At 47.3% G+C, this 26013-nt stretch overlaps 1 protein-coding gene and 1 long non-coding RNA gene across 8 annotated transcripts in view; one reads left to right on the top strand and one right to left on the bottom strand.

The window, feature by feature from the left end:
- Positions 1–23890, top strand: part of LOC113593969 (uncharacterized) — a 38792-nt gene extending 14902 nt beyond the window's left edge. The window contains exon 4 of the long non-coding RNA XR_008298784.1: positions 18972–23890. This is a non-coding gene — a long non-coding RNA (uncharacterized LOC113593969). The remainder of the gene's footprint in view (positions 1–18971) is intronic.
- The window catches only part of CARMIL1 (capping protein regulator and myosin 1 linker 1), a 308332-nt gene that overhangs the window by 208172 nt on the left and 74147 nt on the right, over positions 1–26013 (bottom strand). The window lies entirely within an intron of this gene.

Here is a 26013-nt window from a genome sequence, read left to right as displayed (position 1 = left end):
GTGGGGCCTGGGGAGTGGGGGTGGCAGGTGGCATTTGTAAACAGTTTGGTGACACCTCCTTATGAAGTGACAGAGAATAGGTCTAGAGGAAGTGAAGCGATGAGCCACATTGTTGTCTCCCGCAAGAGTGATCCAGGCACGGGGTGCCTGGGTGGCTCAGTCGGTTAAGCGTCCGACTTCGGCTCAGGTCATGATCTCGTGGTTCGTGGGTTCGAGCCCCGCGTTGGCTCTATGCTGACCACTCGGAGCCTGGAGCCTGCTTCAGATTCTGTGTCTCCTCCTCTCTCTGCCCCTCCCATGCTCATGCTCTGTCTCTCTCTGTCTCTCAATAATAAACGTTACAAAAATTTTAAAACAAATTTGGGTGAGGGGCACCTGGGTGGCTCAGCTGGCTGAGCGTCCGACTTTGGCTCAGGTCATGATCTCGCAGTTCATGGGTTTGAGCCCCGCATCGGGCTCTGTGCTGACAGCTCAGGGCCTGGAGCCTGCTTTGGATTCTGTGTCTCCCTCTCTCTCTGCCCCTCCCCTGCTCCTTCTCTCTCAAAATTAAATAAATATTTAAAAAATTAAAAAAACAAAAAGAGTAGTCCAGGCAGAGGAAACAGCAAAAGCAAAGGCCCTGAGGCGAGAATATGCCTACGGGAGAAGAAGGATAAAGAGCCCACTGTGCCCAGCAGAGAGTAAGCATGGGTGAGGTCAGAGGGGTAACAAGGAGTGAGGGGCCACGAGAGCTGAGAGGCCTTGCAGGCCACCACCCCACGTTATCTTTTACTTGGAACAGAAACGACTGGAGGGTTTGGAGCACAAGACCAACATGACCAGACAATGAAAGCGAGCTCTCTGACTTCTATGTCGAGAAGAGATGGGGAAGCGAGTAAGAGGGCAAGAGGGGAGGCACGAAACCCGGTCAGGATGCGACTGCAGTAAATCACAAGGGATGATCGTGGTTGGGACCACCACTCCCTGGGAGTGGTGGCTGACAAGTGGCTGGATTCTGGACATCCTTTGATGGTAGAGCCCAAGTGGACTTGTGGATAAGTGAAATTGGAATATAAGGGGTTAGTTATTTTGCTAAAAGTAAGAGTTTGGTTATACTCATGAAATAATTACATAACAACTCGGGGCGGTCCATGATGAAGTGACTACTAGCTTGGTCCAGGTAATACGTTACCTAGTAAAGAAAAAAATATTTACGGAAGACGTGCAACTGGGGAGCCAAGAACTGGTTCCAGGATTTTCCAAGTAGAGAAACGAATCCATGTTGTTTTGGAGTGAGCTGTGCTTTCTTCAATAATTTCAAGCATACAGTTAAAATGGAATAACATTAAGCCAAAGATTCTATTTGAATTCTAAAACACAGCTTCGGGAAGGAGGAGGATGGGGATTTTTTTTGCCATTGCTCACGGCTTCTCTAAGATAGCTCACGCTGTCTCATAGAACCTTCTAGAAATGTCTTACATGTGGTCTCTCCAACATAGTAACCACGTGTGGCTGCTAAGCACTTAAAATGTGACTAATGTGACTGAGTCACTGAAATTTTATGCAACTCTCATTAATTTTAAATAAAATAGCTACTTGTGGCTAGTGGCCATACTGATTAGCTACATTGCTAAAGAAAAAAAAAATCACTCTACATCCATAAACTATACGTTACACTTTTTCTCTTGTGATTAAATTAAAAGGATATGTACAACTTCGATTTGTAAGATCGTACTTTTCATTATGCCGCAGAGCGAGCATCTACTTCTACTTCTGCACATATTTGAAAACACACAGTGAATGGACTGGTCTTAACAGGTTTCAAACATAATTTCTTAGTTTTTGTTTGCAATTCTTTAATATCTTCTAGGCCATCACTCTGTCAATGACATTCAAAATGAGATCTCCCCCCCGAAGCATATTCAATGTGGACATTTCAAAGGCCACAGAAAAATAAAGACAGGATGTTCTTATTATAACTGAACTACTACTCGGATCGAGGCACTTGATGGCATCCGTCAGCCCATTCTTCCTCCCCAGATCACAGTGAGGGAAGGGGCTGCTGTGAGTAACACCATTTTTCAGATGACGAAATCAAGGCAGAGAGAGATTAACGGCAGTCCTAAATTTTACAGTGTAAATCTTTTTTTTTTAAGTTTTCATTTATTTATCTTGAGAGTGGGGGGAAGGGAGAGGGAGAGAGCGAGAGAGAAAACCCATCCCAAGCAGGCTCCATACTGTCTGCCCGGAACCCAATGGGGGGCTCGAACGCATGACAGTGAGATCACGACCTGAGCTGAAATCAAGAGTCAGACGCTTCCCTGAGCCGCCCAGGAGCCCCTTACAGTGTATCTTTATAGGTTGGTCGGGAAAGGAGAGCAGGAATTGGGAAGACAAATAACAGGGAAAGCAGTTGGGGGAGGGAAAGAAAACAAAAAAAAAAAAAACTAGATGCAAATCCTTCGTTCCCAAATCCTAGTTGAGCTGGCAGAACCGTTCTGGAAAATGCCATCTGCACGAGCGCAGTACTGCTCTTGGAGCCGTGTCTCAGACCTTTCACGTGCCCCAACAAGGCCCCCCGAGGTCTGGCCAGAGCCTGGCCCCCCATCTGGATGGTGACAGCCACGCACCGGCTAGGCTGGGGCTCGATGAGCGAGGTGGCCCCCGCGTGCATGAGGGGGTTCCCTTATCCGCCAGCAAACAGACCCAAATGACAGGGACACATTCCTGACTAATCTCCTCAGCCAACAGCTGGAGAATGAGCTCTCAGTTAATCTTGCTTTTGAACCACTCACGCTAACCCCCAGTGATACCACTAAACTGCACGGCCCAGGAGATTAACATGGCAATTCAATCAGTTTAGAGCTGCCCTTCGAAGCTGTCAGTGAAATTCCTTCATTTTGAGAATGAGGAAACGAAGTCCCAGGAACACTGATACTTTCAAAAGAACGCAATTCTGTTCATTTTCCAAGCCAGCAAGCCTGAGTGCCTGCGTTACCTAAAACTGACCGATGGTGCCGCGTCTCTCTACCTTTTAACTACTGTGTGTTTCTAGAAACTATAGGATTAGAGGATCATCGACTTTATATCTACGTGTATGTGTGTGCATATACGTGAAATACTGCATGACGAACCATAGGACGCCGTTATATTTATGGAACACAATTATATATATATACATTACACATATAATTTAATACAGTGTAATTTCCCCCATAGGAAGGATATTAAAATCCGTGACGACATCCCTCAACACTATTAAATCAGAGCTGAGGCCCAACAACATAAAAGCAAAGATAAAAACCAACATGAGCCGTTAAGATAATTTAAAATTGAGTACGTGTCGGTTCCTGTGAACGAGGCAAAAATATACCAATTATATTTGGGGCCAAGAGTATGTTCGCTATTTGGGCAATGTATAAAATGAGAACCGTATCATCAATCGTGGAATTCGTGCTTCTTGCAAATTTAGAAGGGCTTCCTAAGGATGGCTCGGGCAGCGTGGTCTTTGAAAACGCATTCTGGGCAAGTCTGAGCTGCTGGGCTCTGTTAGTGAGCAGGCACATTTAACCACTGCCCAACCTGAGCGATAACTCAACATGCCATACACAGGCGGGGGCATTTTACACGCCGCTTGAGGACAACGACGATGCTGTTTTCTTTTTTTCTCTTTCAAGTTTATTTATTTTTGAGAGAGAGTGAGAGAGCACGCACGCACACGGGAGGGGCAGAGAGAGAGGGAGAGACAGAATCTCAAGCAGCTTCTGCGCTATCAGCAAAGAGCCTGATGCGGGGCTCGAACTCAGAACCGAGAGATGGCCACCTGAGCCGAAGTCAAGAGTCGGACGCTCGACTGACTGAGCCGCCCAGGCGCCAGCTGCGTGGGGATTTTAAGGGACAGAAAGGAAGAGAGGAACAGAAACGGGAGCTGCAGGGACGTTCCGCGGACGTTGTGCAAGCCGACCACTGTCGCAGACGTAACGGAGGGCCGACGGTGTGGTGCTTCTTAGGACAGCCCTGCCGCGCGGGCTGACCGGGTCTTGGGCAAATCACCTGGTCCCCACCCCCGCCCTGGCCTCCCCTCCCCGGCTGTAAGTGGACACAGAGCTGTATCTACTCCTAACAAGTGTGAGATTTAACGAGAGGATGTGTGTGAAAAAGCTCCTTGGCACGGAGCCCAGCCGACGACAACAATGTGGCACACTGGCTGGCTGATGACAGTAAGGGTCACGGTTCAAACGGGAGCAGTGGCTGTCTCAAAGGCAGGACTACATAAAAATTGAATTCCCTTGTCCCACCAATAAATCAACTGAAATTAGAAATGAAACATCCTCCAGGCAGAATGTGATGTTCAAGCTCTTGAACAAAGTGCATGAAGGACCCTCCCAGAATAGGGTCCATCCAGACCACCTCTTCACGGTTCGTTAGTACCATTCTCAAATTTCGAAAGTTAACAGAGTTGTGTGTTCTCTACTCATTGGAAGCCAGCTCCTTAGGCCGCCTGAATGTTCAAGGGCTGGTTCGATACCTGGAGTCAGTACCTGTGACATGACTACAAACCTCTACCAGTCTACACTGCTTTCCAGGAACCTGACTCACACCCCGTCAACACACACACACACACACACACACACACCGTCCCCCCTCAGCAGGCCCCTGGGGTCCCATATCAGCCTCCCTGGCCAGAGGGACTCCACAGCAGACCGACACCCACACTCCAGCAGACAGGAAGCCAGGACCATTCGTCGGCAGGTACACTCGGAACAAATACCCAGCCGGGGGACCCAGGCCCTTCTCCAGCCTCGAGCGCCGGCCTCGCGTCCTGAGCCGTTCAAAGAACTATCAGAGGCATGCCTTCTCTCCACACGCCCGTTCCCAGTCCTCCTCCTCTGATACGCTGCCTGTGAGGAGGGAAGCAAGGCAGGGGCACATTTCTGAAGTCCGCCATCAGCCAGGAACGGGGAGGCACGTACCTTACTGCGCTTGACCCGATGACAGAGGTACCATAACGCTCAGGGTGCAGATGAGGAAACCAAGACCTACTTGCCCCGACGACCCAGACCAGAGTGGGACTCTGAACCCGCATCCCTCCGTTTCTAAACCCACGTTCCCGCCAGCAGCCAACGGGGCGAGCCTCCCACGGCCGACCCTTCCGGCCACCACCCCAAACCAAGTTGCGGGTCTCAGGCCACCGATCACCTTATTTGTTCCTCAAAGTCTCCTCATGTCGAGCAACAATTTGTACGTACCTCCAAGGGCCTGTCCGCGTCACGTTTCACTCAGCGCACTGTCCAGCGGGAAAGAGAGACAACTGCCTGGTGTAAATCTTCCCTCTCATCACCAGAATGCAGCAAGCCCGGGTCCTCTGCTTGTGATCGACACAGAAAGGGGCCCCACCAACATCGAGCTTTCAGTAAGAAGCCTCTGTCCACGAAGCAACAGCCTAGTCAGTAATTAAAAGACGCACCGGTCTATCATCCTAAGCACTTCACCTGAACTCAAATTAAAGGCCTGACTGATACTTCCTATGTGAGGAGATCTTGGGGGGGAGGAGAGAAATTACCTTAACACATAAGCCGACCATTTCACTATTTGTGAGTTTTCGTGACTAAAGATGCTCCTTTGCCACTGGGTCATCAAAGCAGCACATATCGTGGCTGGGAATTCTAAGCACAAACAAATGAATCACCCCAACTTGAGAACTCGCAGAGGTCCTGATTATGAGTATCGCTGGCTCTTGCCATTGGAGACACAAAGTCCCACGCATATCAGAATAAGATCAGGGGTGCCTGGGGGGCTCAGTCGGTTGGGTGTCCGACTTGGGCTCAGGTCACGATCTCGCGGTTCACGAGTTCGAGCCCCGCGTCGGGCTGCGTGCTGACAGCTCAGAGCCTGGAGCCTGCTTCGGATTCTGTGTCTCCCTCTCTCTCTCCCCCTCCCCTGCTCACGCTCTGTCTCTCTCTCTCTCTCTCTCTCAAAAATAAACAAACGTTAAAAAAAAATTGTTTTTAAAGAGTATCATTGTTTTGTTTGTTAATTTGTACACAGTTCTTCCTCCAGCGACTCCCTCTTGCAGTAACCCACCATTTGGAGACAGGACCTCTTTTCTGACTGCTTACAAAATATACCTCCCCACCCCCATTCTTCTATCATCCACGTGTCCGCTAAACGACAGCAGCAGGAAATAAACCTGAACCCAGCACAGGAATCTGGATGGCTTGGGTCAATGGCGGCAGACGGAGCGTGGGAGGTTAGCAGTTACAGCAAGGGGGGCGCGTTGAGTGTGGTCTGGGGCAGACGAGGAGTTTGAGGAGGCAGAGGGCGAGCGATGGAACTGGCAGTGGTCACCGCCAACCACAGAAAGGTGGTTTCCACACGCACTTTCGCCACTGGCTGTCACGGAGGCACCGGCCATCGCGGTGCACGTGGAGAGGTCATCTCTCGGCGGGCTGTGCTTTTGCGTCAAGTGCACAGCGTGGTGGTATTTGCTGGGCTGCTCAGGGAGTTGCTGAGCGAAGGGCGGAAGGGCGAAGGGCGTCTGGGTTAAGGGCGGCTGCATGGCTGGCTTTTCTGGAGCCTCCCTTCCCTAGGCACTCTCTCTCATTTCCACCAAAAGCGTTCTCAGGCCTAACCTCACTCGGCTGTGGTCCTCCCAGAGGGGCCCTGAAATCTGCATCTTAGCTTTAGGCGCCTCAGACTAGGCACACGTACCGGCTTCAAACCCACACACCCACGCGGGAGCACAACACAGAAATGCATCCACACCCTCCCAGGGAGGCGCGCCACGTGGCTGGGTACGTGGCCCTCCGTCGAGGTTATATTTTGTACTTTTTGCAGGTAAACCGAGACAAAAATGTTGAAAAAGTTTAAAAAGGAAAAAATACTGAAAGAACAATGTATTTTTCGTTTTAATGATACGATGCCTTGGGAGATGGAATGAGACACATTTGGCCCTAAATCACCTAAGAACTACCATTAATCAGAATGCATTTTATGGTTGGGGCGCCTGGGCAGCTCAGTCAGTTAAGCATCCAACTCTTGGCTTCAGCTCAGGTCCTGATCTCACAGTCGTGGGACCGAGCCCCACGTCACGTTCCTCAGAGAGCGTGGAGCCTGCTGGAGATTCTCTCTCTCCCTCTCTCCTACTCATGCTCTTTCTCTCTCTCTATTGCTCTATCAAAAAAAAAAAAATTAAAAAGAATTTTTTTTTTTTTAATGTTTTATTTATTTTTGAGGGAGAGGCAGAGAGAGCAGGAGACACAGAATCCGAAGCAGGCTCCAGGCTCCGAGCCATCAGCACAGAGCCCGATGCGGGGCTCGAACTCACCAACCGCAAGATCATGACCTGGGACAAAGTCAGACGCTTTGTCTGAGCCACCCGGGCGCCCCATTAAAAAGAATTTTTTAAAAAAGAATATATTTTGTGGTTACAGTAAATAATCCTCAATACCTTTCCCCCAAACTACTTGCTGCTAAGGCAAAAGGAAATAAATTGGCAAATGATAAGACGCTCGCTCCCAAAGAGTTGATGTTTGTTTACCGGAGTCACTTAGCTTGTCACAAATGTCCCAAAAAAGCAACTGTTTTCTGAAGCAAAATTAGGTACGTAATATCACTTTTCTTCACGAAACGCTTCATTTCTAACTATTCCAGTAAAACCATTTATATTATAACATCAGTTCGTGAGAGGAGATCCACAGAAACCCAGCTCTTGGCACACTGGCTGCCACAGTAGCGGCTTAAGTCAAACGCGGAGGTTATGTTTCGTATGCGCAAGCGGTCCCTCAGCGTCTCCTTTCTATTAGTTCTACGGTCTAAAAAAAACCCAAAAAACGAAAAACCTCACCTAACCAGAGTGATTACCAGTTTTCTGACTTTGCCCCTCACCAGCTGTGGGATACCAAGCAGATCTTTTCCTCTCTGTGCCTCAGTTTCCTCTTCTGTAAGGTGGAGATTCATCACGGCACCAGGCTCCTAGCATCGTTACAAAAGTTAACTGAGTTACCAGCGCGGCACTTGGTGCGGAACAGTGTGTCATCACCACAACCATCAGGCCTCTTTCTCTGTGAATATAAGTTCATTAACGCTGAATCGATGAGTGAGGGTCATGGTCTTTACAGAAATCTCACCTTTTAAACTTTACACAAATCCTGTAAGAAACCTACTCCAAATGCCACTCCCACTGCAGCAATGCAAAGGGAAGAGCAGGGGCGCCTGGGTGGCTCAGTCGGTTAAGCGTCTGACTTCAGCTCAGGTCATGATCTCACGGTCCATGAGTTCAAGCCCCGCATCGGGCTCTGTGCTGACAGCTCAGAGCCTGGAGCCTGCTTCGGATTCTGTGTCTCCCTCTCTCTCTGACCCTCCCCTGTTCATGCTCTGTTTCTCTCTGTCTCAAAAATAAATAAACATTTAAAAAAATTAAAAAAAAAAAAACAAAGGCAAGAGCAGACTCAAAGATGTGCTGAGGGTCGCACAGTTGACAGGTGTCCTCACGGGGAGTTAAATATGGCTCTACTGCATTGTTCTCACTGCTGGGAACATGATTTTTTTGTTGCATTCACTACATCCAAATTCTACCCCAATATAGTGATGGTAAAGAGAAGCTTTACTGCTATTAAAATTATGTAATATTTTCTGATTACAGAAGTCATAAATATGTCTTTATTACAGACAACCCTATTACTTCTTTCCAAAGACACTAAGTCAATAGATTTCCTACATGTGGATAGGAGTAGACTTTTTTTTTTTCCACTCAAGAGAGACTTGAGATTTTCCAAATGTATCTAGCCAAGACCTCCATTCCCATGGACAGTGGAATTTGCCAACACAGCTCTGAGCCCTGCCCTGGAGTCAGTCCAACAGAAGCAAACAGAGCGGTGCGAGGCTTGCAAAATAGGTCCCATAAGGAAGGGCTGAAGGAACCAGGTCTCCCTAGCACATAGGTGAGAAGACACAGACTGACAGAAGAAGGCTTCAGATATTCACAAGGCTGCACATGTCAGAGGGGGCAAGCTTTTTCTGTGAGCTAACGAGGACCCATGTGTCGAAATCACAGGCAAGAACCTTTTGGCTTGAAACAAAGAAAACCCCAGATGGATCAGAAGCTGTGGGAAGAAGTGAACTCATTAATGAAGACGCTCTCTCAAAATCAACAGCCTTGCCGAGAATATTGTACACGTGTGTGCAGAATTGAACTAGGTACCTTCAAAAGTCCCGTCCAACTCCTCTACCTGGGATCCCAGATCCCCACGCAGACCCACGTGACGGGCACACCGGGGTTCGCAAGGCACAGCACGCGTGGCAAACGACCGCCACACGGCACGCGATGTCCCCGCACATTCACGCAAAACCGCTTAACACGAATCACAAATATTTGTAAAACTACGATGACGTACTAAGAAATAACTTCTAACTCTAATTCTGAGTCTCTCCCAGAGACTTTGGGAGAAGGATGTGGATACTCCAAGGACGAACTTGTTAGCTGAAGCTGTGATGCCCGAAATTGAAGGACTACGTGGGCTAGGGGGAAAAAAAAAAAATGGGGCAACGAGTCCAAACAGCAGATTCTGCACTGACTGGCTGTGTGGCCTGGGGCATGTCACTGCATCTCTCCAGAGGTCAGCGTCTGAACTTGCAGTGTTACTCAACATGTAGCCACTAGCCACGTGTGCCTTCTCGAGCCTTTGCGATGTGGCTTTAAGTATAATTTGTAATTTTATCTCATTACCATTAATGTATTGAATTTAAAGAGCCACGTGTGGCTACTGGCTATCTTCCCGGACAGGAAAACTCTAATGATTCCTAAAAAGACCGGGAAGAGTCAAATTCCAGACCAACTTCAACCCATCGTCTTGTGTGAGAGCTCCATGCCTCGTGGACACCTGTGCGAGAAGGAAGCGAGGAGATCTGAGGTCCCACAAGGGAAGGTCCCCCGGGCTGCGGCCAGCTCTTGCCTATCCGGTCCCTCATCACTCCGACATCCTGGGACGGACAGCACAGTGGTCCTTTGTCCTTTAATGTCCAGAGCTGGGCTCTGCGCTCAGGCATGGCAGTGTCATCATCAAAGGTCTCCGGAAAGATGGCCTGGGAAGTACAGCGCCCTATGGGCAACACCCCTAATGTGAAGCCAGTTAGGGAATTATTAGTGGCCAACAGTGAACACTTGGTGAACAATCCTGAAACACAGTGTTCCCTGCAGAGAACAAACAGCTACCTATAAAGGAATTAAAACATCTCTTACAAAGTATACCATCAGATTTCTGTCAGGTCTATGCGTTTACTTCAAATCCAATTACACCACCCCAAAATCTCTTTCACAAGTTGGAAAACACGCAAATTATGAAAGCCAGAACACATGACTTGAAAGAACAATTTTTTTTCATGTTTATTTATTTTTGAGAGAGACCGAGTGTGAGCTGGGGAGGGGCAGAGAGACAGGCAGGCTCCAGGCTCCAAGCCGTCAGCACAGAGGCAGACGCAGGGCTTGAACCCACAAACCTTGAGGTCATGACCGGAACCGAAGTCAGACGCTTAACCGACCGAGCCAACCAGGCATCCCTAGAAAACGTGACTTTTGAAAGAGTCGTCCGGGTTGTTTCTTTTATAAATGTAAAGAGCCCAGAAAAACTCCCTTTTAAAAAAGCTGCCAAAGTTAATAACAGGCATATGCTGGAGACTTACAAGAAACCGGGAGACAAACCTATTAACGTGCCCTGACAGTATCTATCATTACAGAAGGAGACTTCAAAATGAAAAATGTAGCAAGGCCAGTAAGCCTAATCACAATGACCAGTTTAGGGAAAAGTTCATAGCAGAGCTAGGGAATTACTATTTTTGCAGTGCTCCCCTTCTGCAATATTTTTAAGCCCGTTTTGTTGAAAGGAGGCACTGGCCACCAGAAAAATCTTACAAATCTGTTTATAACAACCGCGTGGAAAGCTGCCTAGCGCCCAGAGCCATCAGGACTGGCTAGTCTCACGGAAGAGCTCTCCCTGTGCAGAAAACTCGGACGTTTGCACGCTCACCAATTCCCAGTCCCTCAGCTGCATTCCGCTGATAATGCACCACCTCTCGTAACGAGCACCAGTTCTGCGTCCTGAGAACAAGGCAGACGAAAGCGTCACCGCTGCTACCCACGCCGGTGCTGGCTTGCCTTTCCCTGCTTAATTGGCTCTGATCACTGGGCAGACACTGAACTCACTGCCTTTTTCCCTTCACCTGCTGACTCAAGTATTCCCAGCACCGTGATTCATGTTTCAGAGCGTCTAGAATAAAAAAGACCGATATTCGACTCCAGCAACGACTCCGTTCTAGACTTCAAAGAAAAGTGATCGAGGGCCTCCCGGCTGACCCCGGTCTCCAGCAGCTAACACTTTTTAAAGACTCGAGAATGATGGGAAGTTACGAAAACCATGCGATGGACAGCAGCACAGCTCTTAAACATTTAAGGGAAGACCGAAGGGCAGATGCCTTTCCTGTTGGCCTGCAGATCCCATCTTACCTCCGGCTGCAATGACAAATACCACGGAGTGGGTGGCTTCAACAACAAACATGTATTTCTCGAAATTCCAGAGGCTGGGATGTCCAAGGTCAAGGTGCTGGCCAAATCAGTTCCTGACAAGGGCCCTTCCGCCTGGCTTGCAGAGGGATGCCTTCTCGCCCCCTCTCACACAGCAAAGGGGGAGAGCAAGCTAGCTCTCCGGGCTCTTCTTAGAAGGGCACTGATCCCATCACGAAATGGTTGCCGATGGCTGGATTTGTCAACACAGCCTGTGGGGTTGCCCAGCAGTGGAAGGAACAAGAACCCAGCAATAAGCAGGAGAGGCTGAATCCCCATCTAGCTAGTTGTGGCCACGTGGGTAGCAATGCCTGCCATCAGTAAGCAGAGTATCCCCACCTAAAGGTGATAAAATAACACCATTATCTGGACCCAGTACCTCGGAAAGCGACAGCGTTAATATAAATGAAGCCGTCAGCCCTATCACGGGACTTGAGCTGTGTTGCCGGGGACAGACGACACCAGAAGAAACACTGGCCTTTCTTTTTTAAATTAAAAAAACAACTTTTTTTCAATATTTAGTTTTGAGAGGGAGACACACGGAGTGTGAGCAGCAGAGGGGCAGAGAGAGAGGAAGTCACGGAATCCAAATCTGAGCTATCAGCACAGAGCCTGATGCAGGGCTCGAACTCACCAACCATGAGATCACGACCCGAGCCGAAGTCAGATGCTCAACTGACTGGGCCACCCTGGTGCCCCAGAAACACTGGCCTTTCAATCCTGTGCTGCCTTAACTCTTCTGGAGGTTTAGAGAACACTGCCAAATATAAAGAACGTTTACCAGCTCAGGGACATCAGTAAGGCTCCAGGACACAACCTAAGCGTGATGCTGCAATCACATCACTCAGGGAGGGCTCGGGGCCCCACACACCTGAGACTTGTTCCACTTGACTATCAGCTCAACACTCTGCCTTCTCTCTTTCTTCTGAGCCGCTTCACTCACTTCACTCACAGTTCCCGCTGTTTCCTTTTCATTCTTCCAAGACGTAACCAAGATAGTAGAGTCCATTTGTCAACTCCTAGCCAGAGGCAAGGCAGTCATTATCCACCAGGAAAGGCTTCCACAGTCCCATCTGGTGATTAGTCCCCCTTTCATACAATACACATGTTGACAGCTTTCCCCCCAGGCCTCATTCTTGTACTAAAAATATTTTAATTGTAATTATAAAGTCATCACCATCCACAGGCAGAGCTGTCTCATTTTGATGAGAAGTCACGGCAGCCCAGAAGCACGGACTTTGGGTTCTATCCCTCACCCACATCAAGAGCTCTGTATCTTGTCGGCTGAATCTCATGCATGGCTTGCTGAATTGAACAACATGCCCCCAAGTAGGAATTCTAAATTCTGCATTCTCAAATCCAAAAGTGGTTATAAAAATCATAGCTTGAAAAGCTGCTGAATTGCGGAATATATATTGCTATTTGAGAGCTTATATATCCCCTATTTAAGGAAGTTGAGACCTCTTAGAGAATTCTAAGAGGACAATTTACATTAATGTTTCATTTATCTCGAAACAGAGACGGGAACATAGTGCTCGATAGACTGAGCTATCTACTTGGTCATAGACTTTTATGCCTCTGCACAGCCTCTTCACAATGATTACTTTGGGGACTGAGGGAAAAAGAGTCACAGCCCCAAAGCTGTATTTGCCTATTCCCTAGTTCACACCAAGCATTTCTCGAACTTAAGTCTACAACTATAAACATTTAACTTTCCTAGAATCTAAGCATTTAAAACTTGCTAGTCTGCCCATTAAATGTGTTGCTAGTGAAGTTAAAAGGGGCTATAATATTGGGTCATCTAGTCTATCATGTTGTACTGTCTTGTACTATCAAACATTGTATTGGCCACTATTACCGTGATGCTCACCTGTTGTTAGTTTCACGCAAAACTAGATCACTAATAACGGCCAGTATTTACATAACGCTTACTACGTGCAGGGACCTTAAGCTTTGCTTTTATTAAATCATAAGATCTTCATAATAACCCTAATATGATGATGGGGACACTTGGTACCTCTCCAGGGCCCTGGTGACTTTCCCTTACTATTTTTTATTTATTTTTTTTTTATGTTTACTTATTTGTCTTGAGAGAGAGCGAGAGAGCGCGTGGGGGAGGGGGCAGAGAGAGAACCCCAAGCAGGCTCCATGCTGTCAGTGCAGAGCCCAAGCCAGGGCTTAAACCCAAAAACCATGAGATGATAATCTGAGACAAAATCAAGAGTCCGTCATCTAACTGACTGAGCCACCCAGGTGCCCCATTACTTGAAGGTCCTACTCTTAAAACTATACGAGCAAAGATCAAGTAAACACACATATCAATTGTAAATAACAAAATAAGTTCCATGTCTTTATGTCAGACCAGGGCAACTTCTTTGGTACTGCCAATAACTACCGTGATTGGTAAAATAATTAAGTGTATTCGCTATTGGGCTATTTCCAATTGGCCAGATTTCCAAGGTTAATCTCATCCAGCAGGTACATTTGGACATTGAGTTACCCACGCTTAGGAGAAAATAACAACTATGGGCTACAACAAGCCCACAATTTGTAACCCAATTTCAACAATGAAATATTAATTTCATCCTCTTCTCTACCAAATCTGCTAAGAAATTCAGTCAGCCTAAAGTTCCACTCCCTCTCTCTCTGGGTCAGGCACCCGCCGGGCCCCACTCTCGCCCTTCAGGCTTTGCCCGCAAACTGTGCAGTGGGATGATCAGCCTTCACTTCATAAAAACAGTCCAAACTTCTGTATCTTAAAAACGAGAGGTAGATGGGAAGTCTGCGATGCTGTTCCATTTTTGCTGATATTTCACATATCCAATAATAATTTGTTCAAGGAAGTTTCCATATTAAGTTCTTTTAATGTTTATTTATTTTCAAGAGAGCGAGAAAGAGCATACATGAGCAGGGGAGGGGCAGAGAGAGAGGGAGAGAGAGTATCCTAAGCAGGCTCCACGCTGAAAGCAGCAAGCCCAGCGCGGGGCTCGAACTCACGAACTGGGAGATCACAACCTGAGCTGAGGTCCGACGCTTAACCGACTGAGCCACCCAGGCGCCCCAACACAATAAGTAAGTTCTAAAAATCCATAAGCCAGGGTGCCTGGGTGGCTCAGTCAGTTAAGCTCAGGTCACGATCTCCCGGTTCACGAGTTCGAGCCCCTCACTGGGCTTGCTGCTGTCAGGGCAGGGTCGGCTTGGGATCTCTGTCTCCCTCTCTCTCTCTCTCTGGCCCTCCACCACTCACGCTGTCCCTGTCCCTCTCAAAAATAAATAAATAAACTTGAAAAAAAAATACATAACCCAGTTTTCTATTTCAGGACTTTCATTCCAAGGTAATCAGGACACAAAAAGTTAAGAGAGGGAGGATGCCAAGGTTATCTTGTTGAAGAGAAAATACCGCAGTGCTGACAACAAAACAGACTTGAATGCGTACTGCATCCCACCCGGTACACAGGGACCCCATCAGTGCACCAGACGCAGATGACACTCTTCTCTATGAACTGTGACGTATCTGCAGAAATCACTCGCACCTTTGGAAGTTATTATTTTTCTTTTTCATTTCTGAAATACTTCAGATAGGCGTGATGCCATTCCTGTGCACCTGTGCAGGTTTAAAACCTTATGCAGACATTTCTTGGTGCTTCAAATACTGTAAGTCAAGCCCATCTTACTACCACCAGCTGCTTCTTCAAGACCCCAAAGGAACAAACTAGAATTTCCCTTCTCTTTCAAAACAAGCTGCTACTTCAGAAGAAACGAGGAAAAATAAAAAGGCCTTTCCTCTGTATTTTTTATAGAGGAATATACAAATATATAAATGACTGCTATTTATATAACTGTATATTCATTCCCTCCTCACATGCTCAGCACTCCCAACTGTGATTGTAAAAACGTACCTTTCTCTCAAATTTTCGTCCCTCATCTCAACCCAAAGTACTTCCTCTCACCCCAGGAAACTCTACCAGAGCAGTTCTTTTTGCAAATTTTTTATAATTATGCAGAGAAAAAGAAGGTGAAAGCCCCCCTCTCCCAAAGGTTTCTGCATACCACCTGAGCCCAAATCTTTCCCATCTCCTCTCTCCCTCCCTTCCTCCCTCCCTCTCCCTACCAGCTTGCATTTGGCTGATCCCTCCAAAGCCCCACTTTCTCATGGCATTCCTCTACTTAGTGATCAACTTCCTATCTCTGCTCTGTCCCATCCCAGGAAATGTCAGTCTGGCTTCCAAGGTCCCCCCTCTGTCAGAGTCCCGCCCGGCCATCTGGGCTGGGAGAGCTCGCATCCCACACCCATTCACACTATCCAGCTTCCTCCTCCAGGAATGGCCTCCCCCTAGGCTACTCAACATTTCCACCCAATCTGCAAGGGCCTAGTGGCTCTGGTCCAGAGAGCACCACTCTGGGAGCACTATAGACACACAAGAATCCTGGATACCTGTGTGTTTCAATACTTCTAGAAAAGCATCCTCTGCAGTCTGGTGGGGCTGGCCCATAATTTGGTAGGGAGAACTTAGTAAAAACTCAGAAAGTGAATTAGGGTGACTAAGTAAAAACTACAAAGGGCAGGAAAACACATAACTTTTTGAATCATCAAGACTGAGATTTTTGGCAACTGAGTTACTAAAATAAATATTTTCGCCACTTGTAAATTCCTCAAGCAGGCTTTCTCCAACAATACACAAATCAAAAGAAACAAAAATACTCAAGTCCCAAATGCACATGAAGCAGACAGAGGAAAGATAAGCGGAGCCCCCAAAAGGCCCTTTTGGAATACGGGTTCCTTGGGACCGTGGGCCATATACGTGCTGTGGTCCAAGGTATGAGCCAACATTGGCAACAATGAGTGCACAGTCTAGACTGTGGCTTCCAAGAGGAAAGGTGTGTGCCTAAGTTATTTGTGAATTTCCAATGACTTGCACAGTGCCTGACACAAGAAAAACACTTAATAAATGGTTACTTAATAAAGATAGTCGTGTTTTGAACCTTAGATCCTAGCTTTAAAAATAAAAAAAGCAAACCCTATAAATGACATTTAAGGCTTATTTATAAACTCAATATGAAACATGAAATTTAATTCAAACAATAGAAGAAAAACCTTTTTTAAGCTTTTGGTGGAGCTAATTATCTGGAAATGTTGTCATCTACCTACTTTTAAATGTCTCCTTACCGTCCCAATCTAACAAAATCTGTTTCCTTTAGAGTAGGGGTTAGCAGACTACTTCAGAGAGCCAAAGCTGGCCCACCATCTATTTTCACAAATAAAATTTGTTTATTGCAAAACAGCCACATCCATCTATTACCTATATCTGCTTTCACACCACAAAGGCAGAATTGAGTATTTATGACAGAGAACTGACCCAGAAGCCTAAAATAATGGCTCTCTGGCCCCTTTACAGAGAGTTTGCTGACCCCTGCTTTAGAGCATCAGGTAACACCGAATAGTCAATAAAGTGTGTTTTATAAAATAACTCAGATGATTCACTGACCTCAAGTGACTTACAAGTTAACTGAATACACTGTTTTACTTTTTGCTCATTATGGTTTTATTTACATCCTCAAAGCCAAAATCTACCAAAGACATGCCTCAAAACTAATGGAAGTCAGATCATAAGGAATAGGGTTTCTTGCCACCTCGTGTATGTCATGATACCCTTAAAGCATGTCAGGGCCCTTAAAGGTCAGAATAAATCCCATACAGTGAAGAAAAGAAAAACAAATTAAAAAGAAGTTAAAAAGACACCAAAGCTATACAGATTGACCCAGGGAAGGCGGCCACACAGCATCGTCATCTCACCACAGACTGAGTCCGTGTGGTTTTTAACAAAAGGAGGTCTGAGAGACATGAATGAAATAGAACAAACCCTGGCAGACAGAGCAAGAGAACCTTCTGGGTCACTCACCCAGACCCAAGGGCGATCAGAGAGAAGTGCCCTTTAGGAAATACAGCAAGCCCAGCCCTACACGAAGGAGGCCGGACTGAAGAAAATACAAAGAGAACAGAGGCCCTTCCCCGTGATGAGTACCCATCACACCAGAAGGTCCACTCCACCCAGCCTAGGTAACTGGAAAGCAGCAAAACCCTGGAGCCCCCTGCACCCTCACAGCCTCCTCATTCTCAGGGCAAACGTCCCTCCTGCCAGCTGGGAGGTCTCCCCTTCCTCTGAAAGAAGCTGGTTTACTCCCACCGGCTCTATCGTCAGCCTTCTTCCGTCTACCCAAATTCCACCTGTCCTTCATGGTCACAGCCAAAATCCCAACCTTGGCGACCACTGCACCATCCACAAAGACCACCAGGTGGCCCACACCCCCGGAGCTGGCACGGGGGCCCCCATGTTACGTGATGTCTCCGTCAAGCGTCTCCCGTCCACATCACAGCGAGGCAACATCCCCTCTCTCCTTCCTAAATCCGTGCATGCGTCCCACAGCCCCGGCGGGACCGTAAGCTTCTAGAAGGCAGCTATAGGTGTTTCCAACACAGAAGCCAATGATGACACTACCAGCAAGTGGCATTAGGCCGGTCAGGCCCCGTCCTCAATGCTTTGTAGTCATGATCTGATTTCATTCTCAACATAAGCCTGTGGGTGGCTGGGCATGATCGGCATTCTCCAGTGCTACATACAAGTGAAGAAGCTGAGACCAAACGAGTTACATTTGCTGGAGGCAAAAAGGCTAGCAAGTGGCTGTGCCAGGATTCCAGCTGGAGCCCGCCTAGTCCCCGGCGAATGCCCTGAAGCTGTATCCTAACGCTCACCCAGGAGCTACTCGATGAGACTTTATCGAAGAGCACCAGATGCCAAACTCTGGTTCAACTGCTGGCCGGACCTTCAGTCTTTCCGCTTCCTCCCTCAGGGCAGCCCGCAGGACGGCAGGCCCAGGAGGCCGGCCAATCTAGCATCCCTTCACCCCACAAACACAGAGACTGCACAAGTCCGTCCACGGTGAAGAGAACAACACAGTCTTGCTTTTCGCTCCGCCGGGCAAGCGGATCCTTTTAAGAGCCAGGCCATCCGTGTCGCCCTGTATGACGACGAAACTCATCATCAGGCTACCGACACATCCTTAACGAGAAACACACAGCGACGGAGAAGTAGGGCAGTTCCACTCTCACAGACGTGTGCAAGAAGGACTTTTCCAGAACCTCGGAGCTCCGGTCAATGGGGACACGCCTCTTTCCCTTCGCCCTCCCACCCCCATAGGGACAAAGGATCAGGGAAAACAGAGGCGCCCAGGTTCCCGTGCGGAAATGGGAGCTGCACACTTAGAAAAGCATGAAGAAGGTCCCCTATTGAGCTGGCTTCAAATGTCTAATTACATGCATGATGTAATGGCATGCATACGTGCTTTACCCCTGGTTTCTAATGAGGTTGGCAGGGAGACAGAAACTTGGCACTTTATTCTCCGTGTGATGTGCTTGTTTTTATGCTTACTGTAACAGCTTGCCGGGGGACCACTGCAGAGAGAGTCTGACAGGCTTTGAAAGACGTGACGAGGAAGAACCACTCCCCGTGGATGTTACACACGTGGAAAAAGGCCAGGACCAGAAACTCCGTTAGGAAGAAGGGTTATCCAAGGTAAGCAGCGCCCTCCATAAGGGGGAACCCTTGATGGCAACCTTCCCGCCTTCAGAGTAAGGTTGCGAGCTTGAACACTGGGGAGGTGGATGGGACGGGGGGGAGCCACAGCTATGGGATCTATCTGAAAGCAGCTTTCAGCTTCCTTGCAAAAGTTTCCCCAGCCAGGGGAAGGATCCACGCCTACCAAACAAAGCAAGTGCTTCGGAGTCCCAGGCAAGAAAAATTCTCCCGATGAAAGAAACTTCGGTGCATCTCAGGCCCAGACCCTGGGAGGGCGGGACGTCAGCAGCTTATTTGAGAACGTGCCGCCTCCAAGCACAGCAGTGAGGAAGCAGGGAGAGGTGGCAGATGGGAAGGGGTGAGGGCGGGGGACAGAAGCGCCACCCAGGCAGCTGTGGTGTCATAAACACGTAGCAGCCGATGGTGTAGACACGGGAGTCTCGAGCATCTGATTAACTGAGAAGCAGCTGTGGTAATTTGTGAACTAACTTTAAAAAAAGATCCATCGCTTCTCGGCCTTTTGGCTGAGAGTGAGTGTAAAAAAAGATCCCAATACAGCATTATATTCAACTGTTGGGTAGGCTGCGACAATAGTCAATGGGCTAGGGAGGCCACCAGAGTGGAGACGCTCAGCCTTGGCCTGCTGGCGTGGGAGCACAGGGCCACGCTAGAGGCAGAACCAGATTATAATGAGGCCCTACCTGAGACTTCCAAGAAACATCCCCTACAACCGGGTCCAAGACAGATCCACCCAATATTTAAGTCCGGCCTTAACGAAGGCCTGTATAGACCCAGACTTAGTAATTTGAGTCTAAGAAGAGACTCCTAAAACTTCCAATGAACTTGTTTGCTTGAACTCTCCCATTACAGCCCAAATAGAAAGGAGACACCGTCTAATCACGTGGGCTTTTCAACTCAGCCCAAATATGTGGCAGATAAGGACCAGACGAAATTTCCCTTGTTAGCATCACATAAAGGAATCCCTCCGACCAGAATCACTTCATTATAATTCCTTCCTGTCAACCGATAATTGTACCATCCTACACAACATATATCATTCTGTGTCTGGTGTCCTGTAAGATTCTCAAGAAGTCATGGCTGCTTTGTCTCCCTAAATTGAGGGCCCACCTTTGGTCTCATTTGAGAACATCGATCTGTATGCAGCTGGTGCTTATGAGGAGGTGTTGGATGTCTGTTCAATGAGTGCTAAGTGTAATGTAACCCAAACGGCTTTGGAATTCTGTCTCAGCCTCTTCTCTGCCGCCGCCTACTTTTTCTAGGGCAGGGTAATGGAAATTAGTTCAAGAAACGGAAAAAGTGTGATTTCAGTAACTCCACTGAGCCGGTTTCCCTCGGGAAAAGGACAGCTAAACTGACTATTGCCAGAAAATAAACAAGTGCTGTGTGCCCTCTATTAGTTGTTTAAATTTAGTAACACCTTCGCGGACAAACAGAAGGTGCTCGATCAGCTCCAGGGAGCACCAGCATACAAATGACCCGACTGTGTCTCAACTGCCTTCACACCTGTACTCAGAATTCTCTTTACGGCTCAGCTGACATGGGAAAGTCTGAATCCAGTACAGACGGGGGTCTAGGGGTGTCTGTGGACAATGAGGGAAAGTGTGAGTTCTCTGGAAGCCATGTGTTCACACTTGGGGGCCTTCTCAAAATACACGTTCCTTGCTTGGTGCACGACGTTCTCCCTGAACTCTTTCCTTTACACGCTTTATCTTCCTGGCTTTCGTAACTCACCTAGGACCGCGTAATGAGGTGCCCACACAGCCACCTTACCAATATCGGGGAGTCCAGCGGGCATTGAGGGGAGAAGGCGTGCTAGTCTTTCCCTGGGAGCCACAGCCGCAGCCCCCCCACCCTCCACACCACTCCCAAACCACCACATCTGTCCCCAGGACACCGGACCCTCACCTGGCCTGGCGACTCCCATCCCAACCCCGTGACGTCATACAGGCAACACTGCATTTTTGCAGCCAGAGTATATATTACCTAAAGTATCCCTAGAGCGAGATTTCTTTCTTTTTCCACCCCCAGCCCCAACAGAAATAGCTCAGAAAAGAAAAACTGAAACCAAACGTTTATGGCCACATCACAGAATCTCCCTCCACCAAGGAAACCAAGGTCTACAGCGCTAGACCACAGCTCTTAAATCAAAGCATTGGTACAAGCTTCCCGAAGGGATGAGGGAAACCAATTTTCACAGTAGCAGCGAACATGCGAAAATAGCGTTCTTGCAAAATTGAAGAATGTAGCCCGGCCCACACGCGCTAGAATACTAATGTGAGTAATTACACAGGTGGTTATGCAGACGCGGAATTCGTGCTTCAATCTGGCAGAAGGCTAAACATTTCCAGGATAGTTTGCGAGGTTCGATTACCGCGACCTGCTGGTTAATTTCCTTTATCTCTGAAAGAACTCCCCCCAAGTCAATCACTGTCCAAGGGGAAAGTCACTTCTAGAAACGTGTTCTACACAGGCAAGAATAAGGTACATTTACACTCCAGTGCCTCGACATTTGTAAGTCAAGAGCTGACCTGTCCAGCCGTGATTATTCTGTTGTGTCCTATAACTTCATTCGAACAAATCTTTCCTCTTCCAAACACTCATTTATTTGAAAAATCTCCATTATCTAACATGTGCCAAGCCCTAGTCTGAGACGCTGAGGCTACAGCAGTTAACGACATAGGCAACAGTCCTTGCTCTAAGGAGGGTTACATTCTACCAAGGGGAAAACAATGCAGGATCACATAAGTAAGACACAGGGCACGGCAGAAGCCAATCAGAGTGTGATGGAGGAAAATAAAGCAAGTAAAGAGAATGGGGTGGGGGGTACAATTTTTAAAATATCAGGGAAAACTACAGGGAAAAGGTAACATTGCAGAGACTACTTAGGAAGGTGAGGGAATGAGCCATGCCAGGTGGACGTCTTGGCAAAGGGGAACAGCGGGCTAGTTCAAAGATCCTGAAAGAGAGGCAAGTCTGGGGGGTGGGGGTGGGGGGGTGCTGTGATCAACAAAAATCAACATTCTGCTAACTGCTTCATAAACTTGCTAAAAACTGCATCCCACGCAGAGATATCAAAAGACTTCATTCTGGCATTCGAGTTTTCTCTCAACTGTGTGATATCTGATGCTCCTGTGAGTCAGAGACATGCGTGTTTTGCCTTCCCGCCATCCCTGCGTGCACTGACAGCTCCTTGTTTGCATGGAGTCAAGTCCCAAGGGCCAAGGGCTCCAGGAGTATGTTTAGCCCCCTGCCCCTGAGGCAGAAATGCCCATATATGGATTCAAGACCCGCTGTACACAAAGCTCTAGCTTTACCCATCCCCCATAACCATTCTCGCCGTAGGTGTTCAGGTCAGCTCCAGAAAAAGCTCAAAAGAGAGCTGAAAGGAAAAAATACCCAGTCTCTGCAACTTTTTTTAAAGTAACAGTGTGATCCAACCTTCTCTCTTAAAAGTTACAATTTTTTCAAAAAGGAAAATGCAAACAAGCCCTCATTTTTGAACATGAGAAGAGAAAAAGGAGAACCATGCATGTAAACAGCACGGAGTGTGAATTCCTAGAACCCAGAGGAAGGTCAGGCCAGCGCGAAAAGTGGCAAGGACCTCTCTCTGTGCAGCTGGACAAGGACTATGTGCAGCCTGGATGTGTTACTTTTCCCTTCAAAAGTTTCACTTCCTCGTTTACAAAAGAGAGGGCATAATCCCTATGGTGTAAAATTGTTGCAAAGACTAGAAACAGCAGACTAAAAGTGGCCAGGCTGTAAAAAGGTCAATTGTAAAAGGTTACTCCCGGGTGACTCCATTTATAGAACATGCTTGAAATGGCAAAATTAGACAGATGGAGAACAGATTAGTGCTTGTGAGGAGCAGGGGGCAGGGGACTGGGAGAGTGCTGGCTATGACTGTAACAGAGTACCGGGAAGGGTCCTTGTTCTGTACCTTGACTATGGTGGCAGTCACGTGTGATAAAACCCGCATAGCAGGCTCTCTCTCTCACACACACACACACACACACACACACACACACACACACACGAGTGCACGTAAAGCCTATGACATTTACCTAAGGCTGATCATTGTATCAATGTTAATTTCTTGACTTCATAGTATAATACTATCATGCAACACTGGTTATCAATGGAGGAAACAGCGTCAAGGGATCTATAATTATCTAAGTAAGTGTTTTTTAAAGCTCATCACTTTTTTAAAAAGTGCCCTGCTCTGTAAGTGGCCTATTGGACAAGTAATGGTCTTACCTATAGACCAGAACTGTGAATCCCTACTTCTGGCTTTAGATTAGAGAGGAGACATTGAGCACAGTGCCTGAGTCAGGACACTCCGTGGGGGGGTGGGGGGGTGCTGCGGGGGGCAGGGCAATGCTGGCTATCACCGCCATCATCTTTGGACCCCAGCCCCTCAAAACCTCACCGATATCCACGCAAAATACAAATACTCTTTATATAACCAATGGAGAAACTTACAGGAATCCATTTACCACAATAGGCAAAGAACAGTTATTCTGTCTCTGAATAACAAACACATATACACTATATACATAAAAGTCCTATGGAAAGAGACAAAAGAATACTTTCGTGATCTAAAGCAGCATGTTCCAAAGCGTTACCCAAGAAACACTAGTCCCTGAGATGCTCCCCCCCGCCAAAAAAAAAAACTCAATCAGTCAATCAATCATCCATGGTCAAATAAATTTGGTAAATGCAGCATACAATGTCTCCCTCTGAAGTTTCAGTTAAAAAGAAAACCCCTGGCTCTGGGCTGATGGCTCAGAGCCTGGAGCCTGTTTCCGATTCTGTGTCTCCCTCTCTCTCTGCCCCTCCCCCGTTCATACTCTGTCTCTCTCTGTCCCAAAAATAAATAAACATTGAAAAAAAATTTTTTTAATAAATAAATAAAAAGAAAATCCCTATCCAACTTCATTTAATCTGTTTTTCCCCAAATTTACTTGTTCATAAAATCATTTTTATTATGCCTACTGGCGTCCTGAGAAAACACTCCCAAGATCTAGGATTTTAAGTGTCATTCTACATCATTCAACTACTCAATTTCTTCAGCCATCACATACTTCAGGAGAGACACAGATGGTTTCTCTCCAGCCTGTGCAGTGTGGTCTTACTGTGCACAGCTGGATTTCAGTAAACGTTTGCTGAATTTGATTCAACGCAAGTACACTTCCAGGATGACAAGTCCGGGGACGAGAGAAGCAACCACTCCTGGTTTCTTTGAAACACCTCACTTAGTTGAGAATACAAAAGTGCTCCTTTTCTGGAAGTCTCTGGAAGTTTCTCCAACTTTCAGAGGCCAAGGATTTCCACTATGCCAGTGTCTCTTCCCGAGGGGCGGCCACTCACAGCTGAAACAGCGGTTTACGTCGTGAGCTGATAAGAAATAAACTTACAGGAATAGGCTCATGACCAAAAAGATCATGACTCAAAACTACAGACCTTGAAATTCCTTTAGCAGGAACACACAGTGTTTCGTACCAAAAATAAGGAAAGGGCTCTAATTATACTTTCCTGGAAGAGGTAATGAGTTAAAAGTCTTACCATTGCAGGGGTTGGGGGGGGGGGTGCCTGGGTGGCTCAGTCAGTTGAGCTTTTGAGTCTGGATTTCAGCTCAGGTCATGATCCCAGGGTCGTGGGACTGAGCCCAGCGTTGGTTCCCCACTGAACACGGAGCCTGCTTAGGATTCTCCCTCTCTCCCTCTGCCCCTCTCCCCTGCTCTCACTCTTGCTCTGCCAAAAGTCATATCGTGAAGATGACTTAAGCTTGAATTTATACACGAATTTCAAATGCCGGTGTTTGCTGAGCTCAGGCTTGGATGGGGGAGGGGACAAAGGGGAAATTCTGCATCCTAGGAAGGAACAGACGAAGAAACAGAAACAAGGGGAGGGAGAACTTACCCACCATCAAGCTTCCCTTAATCCACATTTGACCAGAGCCAAAGCCCCTGCTTTACAAGAACACATTTCCATTGACAGGAGTAACCCCACACTCCAACTTGCAGAACCATGAACTGGAAAACTGAGAAGAAGTTAATCACAACAATTTTAAGCCAATGAAATTAATCCAAATAATCAATAAGGGGAAGAAAACATTAGGGATTTTTTTAAAGCTCACAACGTATTTGGAGGAACAGACACTGCAAAATTAGCTCATTTCCATCCGTCTCCTCTGTAAAGATGTAGAGAGAAGCACTTATCATGAACCCCTGACATACTGAACACAACGTCTCAATCACTAAAGGATAATGAAGCAAACGTACTGAGTGTTCCGCTCGGAAGGCACAATCATGCATTTTGGGAACCTTTCCAACTTGTCTGAAAACGAAAGGGCTTCAGATAAAACCTCAGTGTAACCCAAGCGTTCCAGTCCTTCAAGGTCACTATAGAAAACTGAGCGATGGCTTAGATTCTCCATTTCCATCGATCAAGCTAATATTGCATGAATATGCCTGGCAGACTGATCCATTCTCAGTTAAGACTGGGTCTAATCCTAACACTTCAAATGAACTCCGATGCCCACGGTCCGTCCCTCCACTCTGTGTTCTCGGTGGCCCTCTCCTGCGGTGTCACAGGACCGGATCTGTCCTCGTGGCCACAATAATGGGAGCACCTTGTGCCCTGGCTGTCCCAGCCTTCTCTCGTTGGCCCAAAAAATAAGATGGAGGAAAAAATTAAGTATTTTGCGAAAAAAAATATTTTTTTCTGGCAACTGAGCTGAGTTTGACACAACAACAAAAACGTGCCTGTGGTTCAGCAGAGATCCCAGCGAGCTTCCAGAACTTGGGAGGCCCCCCCAGACTGAACAAGTTGGAGAAAAGAAAGTCAACAGGAAAATTCTACACATGAGCCAAATAACAAAAC

This window comes from Acinonyx jubatus, chromosome B2, assembly GCF_027475565.1.
Source record: "Acinonyx jubatus isolate Ajub_Pintada_27869175 chromosome B2, VMU_Ajub_asm_v1.0, whole genome shotgun sequence".
Classification (NCBI taxonomy): Eukaryota; Metazoa; Chordata; class Mammalia; order Carnivora; family Felidae; genus Acinonyx; species Acinonyx jubatus.
This window is presented reverse-complemented; position numbering and strand designations above follow the sequence as displayed.